The 8,767-nt window shown below is 44.1% G+C and overlaps 1 pseudogene; it reads left to right on the forward strand.

Moving 5' to 3' along the window:
* The first annotated feature begins 3,147 nt into the window (after positions 1-3,147).
* LOC111731920 lies at positions 3,148-3,266 on the forward strand (annotated as a pseudogene).
* The last annotated feature ends 5,501 nt before the right edge of the window (positions 3,267-8,767 follow it).

Below are 8,767 nucleotides of genomic sequence, written 5' to 3' on the forward strand. Positions count from 1 at the left end.
CCACACACATACCACACACCACACACATACACCCCTTACCATGCACACCACGCACATCACACACACTCCGCACATATACACAACTTACACGCACACCACATGCCCACCACGCACACAGGCTGCAATACACGCCCCCCCGGCCCTGCCCCGATGTCCCTTTGGGTTTGCGCACTTACATTTTCATTACTAGATGTCGCTTCACCACCAAAGAGTGTTGTGGGCACGGAGTGAACTCCCTCAAGAGTAGACGAGTTTCGTGTTGAGTCCGTCGCACCCACACTCGCTGCTCTCACTTCCTTGGGTTTTGTGACATGAGCTTCTCTGCAAATCAAGCAATGAAGCTCAGACAAAATTAAGTGAATTACTTCAAAGCCGCACAGACTTTGGGTTCTGTCGCTGGATGCCATTTGGTCTGCTCTCTGTGTAAAGGTTCACTTCAGACCTGGTGACACACATGGAGTCAGGCTGTGTTTACCTGTGTACCGACCAGACTCATTCCAGTGTGGGTTTCAGCTGACAATGGATAAATCTACGTAGTACTAAAATCTAAAGGAAAAGATGCATGTGGTATTGCGTGGTGGAATAATTTAGCTTGTTATGTGTTGGGCACAGCATAAGACGAGTTTGGGGGGCTCTTTCTAGCTAAAAGTCGCCGTCACGATTGTTGTCGCTTTGCACATCGACAGACTAAATCACTTCTTCATGGTACTTAAAGACTCGACAATTTTTGATAACAAAGGGACTTTTAAAGCTGTAAATTTGTATATTTTCATCGCCCTATTGATTCCCTGAAAGAAAGTCCACTCTAAACAACTAAGACATAGGAGTGAAAAATCCCCAATATTTAAGTCATTCAGGAGGTAGGAGATAAATTGCTTAATTTTTGAAGGCGCATTAAGGCCAGTAATTAGGGAACAATTATGTGGCAGTAGCCTATTAATAGATCCCCAAAAGGCAATCTACTCCCACTTAGCTTTATTGGCCTGCCTGATAAATCCCACGGGAGGCGATGGTCGAGTCCCATTTATTTCAGGAGACACAATTTAGATATAATTTTAGTCTGAGTCATTGTCAAGGTAGAAAGGAATGAACACATTTTGGCTTACCTGGGAAGGTTCCCTCTTGGAAGATCTAAGTCATCCCAAGAGAAGGACAGTTGCATATTCAAAGAGTCTCTGGAAAATGAAATCCTGCCCCAGATCTTAACTCTTTTTCCAAAGCTCAAATGCGTCTTTGTTTCTGACGCTGCTATAAACCTCTGTTCACGAGAGATATTTATCCCGCACTTTAAATTCCTCTTTTTGAAGTCAAAGTGATTTCCCTTCAGTGTTCAAACTTTCTGTTGGTGGTTGATCAGCAATTCCAGAAACCAAAATACAGAGAGACTACTTTTTAAGTTAGCATAAACCGTGGCATTAGATGACAACCGAATAGTTGGCAGTTTTGCTTTGCTGGTAATTAATTACATGTTACACTGAAAAACCCTAACGGATTTCGAGATTTAAAATCCGAGTGCCCAGTGGTTTTCCAAAACAATCAGTTAACACTTTTTTTTTGTCATTTAATAGCACCATTCATGTAAATGTTTTAAGAAGCGTGTGACTCAATACATACCGTATACGGATCTCATATATTATAAAAAAATCCATAGGTCAGGTTTCCCGCTGTCAGTTTCTGTACGTCGAGATTCTTAGAATATTAAAACAGAAGAAAAACTGGTTTTGAAGTTAATTCCACCCTGTGAACCTGTCGTAGACAAGGAATCTGATGAAAAAGACCGATATGAAAAGCAGAGACGATTCTCTGGGAGAAATAGCGGAGACCTGGTGTCACAAAACTCCTCCCAGTGTCCCCCCCGCCACGTTCTCCCAAGAACTTGGTCAGGTACAGTTTGAAAACTAATGACCAGTCCGAACACCGGTTTATAGAAGGACAAAATAAATCTGGAGATGTTCAGTGGGCTGAATTATCCAGGATAACACAGAGAAGCGGAGGCACAAAAGGAGGGCAGAAATCAGTTCGGTGCCCGGCCTTCCCCTGAAAACACGCCTGAGGAACTTTTGTGCTCGTCGGTCACTCCACGTCCCTTGCTGGCTGTGCCCGCTGTGACGCGATGCCGTCCGTGAAACGTTTCAGGCCGGTGAATCGCCTACCTGTCAGGAGAGCTGAAAACCATTCGAAGGTAGAAACTAGCAGAGCACATCTCTTGTTATCCCATAAAGTGTTTTTGATCTACAAAGAAACAAACAACGGATGAAAGATGGGACCAGCAGTATAATATAATACCATATCATGTAATATAATGTAATATATGAAATCGCTCTTTGGATAATATATTACAGAATACTCTGACACAGAATATAAACATGTATCTCATGAAAAAGAATCCCACCCACGAATAGATGTGATGCAGCCTAGATCAAACCACGCCGAACAGCAGCAATGGGCTTCTCAGCGCGTTTAATGTGCTAATGTACATGGCAAATCTGTGCTCATTGGCATTTTTCAAATTTATTTGCCGTACGGCCTTTAAAAATATGTTTACTATGGCCTCCCTCAGGATGGCAGTCTGCAGAATGTGTCAAAAAAGTGTAAAAGAACGAGCTGCGGAGTCGTAAGTTTGTGATTCTCACGCAAACGCTGCCGTGCACACATTTTAAAGTTTGGGAAGTAAGTTCTTCGAGCCCCAGGCTTTTCATCCATTAAACTGAATGTATAACACCAGCTTTGCTTTTCCGAGAGTCACAGCAATATGAAAAGGCTGATGAATATAAAATGCTTTACAAAAAGTTAAGTGCTCTTTAACCTATTTCCCGTTTAGAAAAAAAAAGCGCAGTTCACTGCCAGCGTTAATTGAATTTTACATAAACAGGCCCTTTGAGGCTGAAGCAAGTCTGACTGGGTTTCAGTACAAAAGTAAAATATAAAAACTGTTCTTTCTAAGCAGAACTTGTCTCGAATCCTAATGTAACAGAAATGTACACATAAATCGCATTCATCGAATGAATCTTCCGCTAACAACTGTTTGAGAGTGAAATTAACCACATGCCTAGGAATGCTACATTTTTTAGGATTTGACATTTTCGGCAATTGAGAATTACTGTATTTTGTGAATGCGAACACCACTACTAAAAACAGAATACTATAGTCTACGGCCACGCCACCCCGAACGTGCCCGATCTCGTCTGATCTCGGAAGCTAAGCAGGGTCGGGCCTGGTGAGTACTTGGATGGGAGACCACCTAGAAAGACCGGGTGCTGTAGGCGTAAAAATACAGACACACATACATACATAAAAACAGAATGCCGTAAATAGAATGATGTCATTTGTTTCCAAAGACTATTGATATACTAGAGCGACGTGAAAATAATAACAAACGCGAGATATTTGGTGGCAGACTTTGGGGGTGAGGTTAGGACTGTGATCCCCGAATTATCTCGCGGTAAACACTGCAGCCGTAAAGCACCGCCAGTGAGAATTCTCAGGGCAAACCAGAAACGGGTAAAATGTTAAGTGTGTTTATTGTGCTGTGAGTTCACATAGATATGAATAGAGACACAAACAACAGAGCTTCCACTAACCTCTTCAGAATAAGAACAGAGATATTTCTGACCGATCATGTCTGTGATGGTAAACCACAGATTCATTCAAAGGACTGGAAATTTCGATAGACATTTTCCAATTGTTTCTAGTAGCAGAGAATTTGGATGTTTATTATAAACATATTTCTCCTACGGAGAAGCTAATTAAAAAATTACCGAAATCTATATATTTGTAAACATCATAAGAAGATAGATTGAGTAGATATATTAAATGTACCTGAGCCATTTAAATTTTCTTCTCTACGAGAGGTGACTAGAATAAAACAATCACATTCACGTTTCAAAGACAGATCAATATAGTCTCCCTATGAATATATACTTTATATAATTTAATATTAAATCTAAAGGAATAAATGCAAGCTATTGATTGTTTTAAAAATAATTGGTTACTTAACATATTTTCCTCAGGGAATAAAGTTACTTTTGAAGTAACTAATAATTTTATTTATTCCAATTTTTCCTGCCCATGTCCACAAAACACTTTCATTTCATTCTAAGGAAGGTCGGCCAACCTAGCTCCATTAGATATATATTTTGATGGATAAAAATAGTTGCTTTGCTTAAAAAGAAACAAAGACTTTTTATGCCAAAAAGAGAGTAAAATTGATATAAATAGCCAAAGTAGAATAAAGTTTCCCTATATTTAAAGTCTGAAAATTCTAAGTGAAATGTAAATTCCATCAGGGAAGAATTCGTCTGTGTTTGGCATATACGAAATACTTCACAGATTTTTTCCTTTTCACGAAGATCCAGGATTGCTGGCATCTGGGTACCCAACGAAGCAAATAAAAATACTGTCTGGAAGAAGGTAACATCGCCCATGTTCTTGGATTATTTCCACAAATATTATTTCATAAACATGTCTAGCACAGAATAAAAGATATCCAGGCAGGTGAAACTGGTAACATAAACGACAGGTAGAAGAAACAGAAGTATAGCTACCCCAGATACTGGAAATTAAAAAAAAATGATACGAGATACTATCAGGAGAATGGAGGAGAAACAACGGCCCGAGGGAAAGTATTTGTGAAAGATACAGATGATGAAAAACTATTTTCCGAAATAAAGAATTCGTAAAATTCAACAATCGTAAAACAAACCATCCAATTTAAAATGGTCTGGAGAGATGCTCTGCATTATACGTCGTTAGGCGGGGTCCCTTCAACTCGTGCCCCGTCCATGCCCCGCCCGGGCCGCACACGCAGCTGGGCCAGGGAGCGAAACTCCATCCCTTGTCTGCGCCGCTCCCCGGCTCCAGCGTCACCCCGCAGGTGCGCCTCAGGTCCTCGGGCCTCAGGTGCTCTCAGGAGCACGGGGCCCTGGTGCCACGAAGCTGGGGGCCCGCTGTCATTAGGGAAATGCAAATTAGAACAACACCGAGATACTGCTACACACCTCTTGGAACAACCGGAGCCAGAAGACCGAGGCCGCTCGGTGCCGGTGCCGCGAGGGTGTGGGGCCGCGGCGCCCTCGCTCGCCGCTGGCGGGGATGCAAAGTAGCACTGAAGATCCTCTGATGACGTCTCACAAAACCAAATGTACCCCCAGCGCCCGGTACAGCGATTCCCCGGGGGAGCCGCGGACAGGGGCGCCGGAGGGGTGAATCGGCACAGAGGACTTTTAGGTGGCGAAACTGTGATAAATGATAAAATTACAGCGGATACATGTCTTACTTCTAGAAAGTACTCGTGAAAACAAGTGCCACCGGAGCGGTATCGTCGTCGTATTGGAAGGCATCCTCTCCCAGCCTCGATTTACACAATACTCCATGAAGACAGCTCCCCTAGAAAGGAGAGATCGTGAATCACCACGTGCCTCGCAAACCACGGACTGAGAACATCTGCCCGCAGACCCTGCCGGTCAGGGCGCATCTTCACCGGGCGGCCGGCATCACTCCCAGGGGACACAGGGTCTGTGTTCTCCTGCCTCGAATCCGGCTGGGCTCCGCGGCTCCTGGGACAAAGCAGCGGGGCAGAGGTGACGCTGCGAGGCCTTGGTGCTTAGGACACAGGCGGACATCTGCCCTCCAACTCCCTCTTCTCTCTCTCTCTCTTTCTCTCTCTCTCTCTCTCTCTCTCTCTCTCTCTCTCTCTCTCTCTCTCTCTCTCTCTCTCTCTCTCCAGAATTTTGCCTCTGGAGCCCAGCCATCCTACAAGGAGTCCCAGGGAGACATGGCAGAAAGAGAAACTGAGGTTCCCGGTCAGCAGGCGGCACCCGCTTCAGCCAGGCGACCCACACGCCTTCAGAGGTTTGCTCCCGCATCTTCCGGCCATCCACCTGCCACCCGCGCCTTGTGCGGCGAGACAGACTGTCCCCAGAACGCCCCATGTGAATCCCTCACCCACAGAACGGTGAGAGGTAATATATGATACTGTTTTTAGCCACTGAGTTTTGAGACGTTTGTAACATAATGATCACTGAAACGGATTTTGCTACGACACGGGAGGTCCTGGGTCACAGAAACGGGAAAAACTCGGTGGCTCCGGACGGGGGCCGACAGCAGTTGAAAGGGCTCTGAGGAGACTGTGAGTGGCAGCACGATGGCCTCTGAGGGGCGGTGGGGGCGAGCGCTGGCAGAATCCTGGGGGTGCCGGTAGGAGAAGTTTGAAAGTGAAGGGAAGGGGGTCACTGGTCCGGGCTGGAGAGTGCGGCGGGGCTGCTTGCGGTAAAGCAGCGAGTCGAACATGGAGCTGCAGAGAGGGGCGCTCATCTAAAGAGATCTCTAGGCGGGATGTGGAAGGTGCCTCCCGCCTTCTCGCTGCTCATGGTAAGAGTCCGGAGAAGAGGATGAGGAAGACCTGGGAAAAAGCAGACCCAAGACGTGCTGGGATCACGCAGAAACTGCCCCTCCTCCCAGCACCCCGAGGATTCTCAGACGAAGAAGGTACCTCAGAGCAGATGCCCACTGTTCATAAAGTTCCCGAAGTACGTCAAGCGGTGCCTTAGGAGAACTGTTCAGCGAGACAAAGTTCTCTTTATGAATTTTAAAGGCATTTTCTATTTCAAAAACATTCAAAATAAATTTCAAATCCAAAGGTAATCAAACATAAGGAACGACTTTACCGTCATGAGCAATATTTTGACAACGTCCAATAAAGGAGCAGACTCACCATTTTCTCTTCCTGGAACACACCCTATGGTACGGGTCTGTAGTATCCATTTTGTGACCAGGTTTCAACTAAACTCATTTTCTTAGAATGTAAATACTAATATGATTTCTCAAATAAATAGTACCCTGTTTATTCCATCTAAGATGCGATTGATTGACGCCTGATTTTTTTGGAAAACTAGAAAGAAAATCTGCTGCCAGATCAACTATGACACACGGCTCTCTTCTGGTTTTATTGTCTTTGTCTTACTAAAAGCTCTTCCTAGACTTATTAAAGAAAATTATTTAGAGTTTTTTAAGACAATTAAAACTTACTCCTTTTTTTTTTATAAAAGGGAAAATAACTTTGAGAACAGTTAAGCTACTCCTAAAATGTCTTAACACTAAAATTCGATACTTTTGTACCACGTGCACCTCGCAGGGGCCGATGTCTGTGGTTTCCCGCGCCGTCTTGCCACCTGTACCATCCAAGGCCCTGGCAGGGGAGGGGCAGCTTTCTTAGAAGATTCTGTCGCTGTTGTCTCCAGGAACCTCTTTTAAGCTCTGACGCTCCTTCTACGTGTTTTACTCGTGGGTGTCCTGACTACCAGATGATATAGCAATAGAAGGATTTTCAGACCATGTCTTGAACTTGAAGTTCTCCAGTGAATCTCAAGGGGCTTAATAATTTAGATGTCAAGGATGGTATCCAGGGATGCCACCAAAAAAAAATAAATAAATTACAAAATTTGCATGTGTGCAAGAAACGACCTCATGAATGCTGTCTGGCCAACAGTCATTTTAAGATGTTTCTGGCTGTGATGCACGTGCTTTTTAGAGATGCTAAATTGTACAAAATATGCATATTAGCATCGATAAGACATTGTATTGCTGGTAAAACTGTATCTCAATTAGCGTCTAGACCGAGCGTAGTTTCATAAGCACGTGTTGGTTTCTCGGTGAATCCCAGAGGGATCTCCAGTCGGATGGGAGTGACTTAGTTTCCCCTACCCGAAGTCATGTGAAAGCCTTTCTGAGTCGAAGGATTAGACCTAGAGAGAATAGATCCAGTGAGAATCACAAGCCGGACCAGCTGGTTAGTTACTTCTGTTGCTTCTGCCTCAGGTTATAGGAACGAACGTTTATGCTGTGCCTCTCCTCAGATCAACATAGCTTTGGAAAGCGACCTACTTAGTGTGAGAAATGAATAAAATTTACCTAAGTACCTGGGCTCTACAAGTTAAATCGGATTGTGTCAAGCAAGGCTAACTGTTCTTAGGTGTGGTGTCTTTGACAAGTTTCTAAGATGCTCATATACTCACGTGTGTGTCTGTGGTGCCAAGTTTGCTGAGGATAAACCCAAGACCCACCAATGGATGGCAGATCCCTGTGCCTTCCGAAAGACCCCGGATGTGGATTCTGTCCACTGGAATTGGCCCGCCCCGGCTCATGGTGGGAAACCCCACCCCAGGGCAGCGTGCTAGAAAGCAAGTTTCCTGGAATTATGAGAGCCGCACTTTGCTCTTAAAATTTCAGCTAACATTAGGGCACGGAAGACTTTTCTTGCTAAGAGACTTGTAATGTAGTTGTATTGATAGCTCGCTATTTAGGAAATATATCATTTGTATCTGCAATCTGCTATTCAGATGCATCTGTATGTATGTCATTATTTGCAATCTGCAAATAGTTGTAATTAAATGTAGCCAAGCAAATGCATGATGAGATTTGTGACACCTGCAAATTTCTTTCAAAACCGAATATAATCGCTACTGATTAGCTATTTTTCATGTGATTTTTTTCCTGTTGGCTTTATCTCACTGTTGTTAATATTAACATATGCGTATTGTAAACATCCCCAGAATAGTCTGTTTGTTTGTTTGTTTCCAGTTAAACTCCACTGTGATTGGAGCCTGTGGTGGAACCAGGGAGTGACGTGAATCTACCCGGGTACTGAGCTTGCGTTTGGTGAGCAAGGACAATCTTAGGAGTACCATCTGACCAGGGCTGCAAGCCACATATTGTATCATTTACAGTCCTAACCAAAAATCAGTTCGCCGACATTCGGTCTCCGTTAACG

This window comes from Pteropus vampyrus, unplaced genomic scaffold (genome assembly GCF_000151845.1).
Source record: "Pteropus vampyrus isolate Shadow unplaced genomic scaffold, Pvam_2.0 Scaffold409, whole genome shotgun sequence".
NCBI classification, from domain to species: domain Eukaryota; kingdom Metazoa; phylum Chordata; class Mammalia; order Chiroptera; family Pteropodidae; genus Pteropus; species Pteropus vampyrus.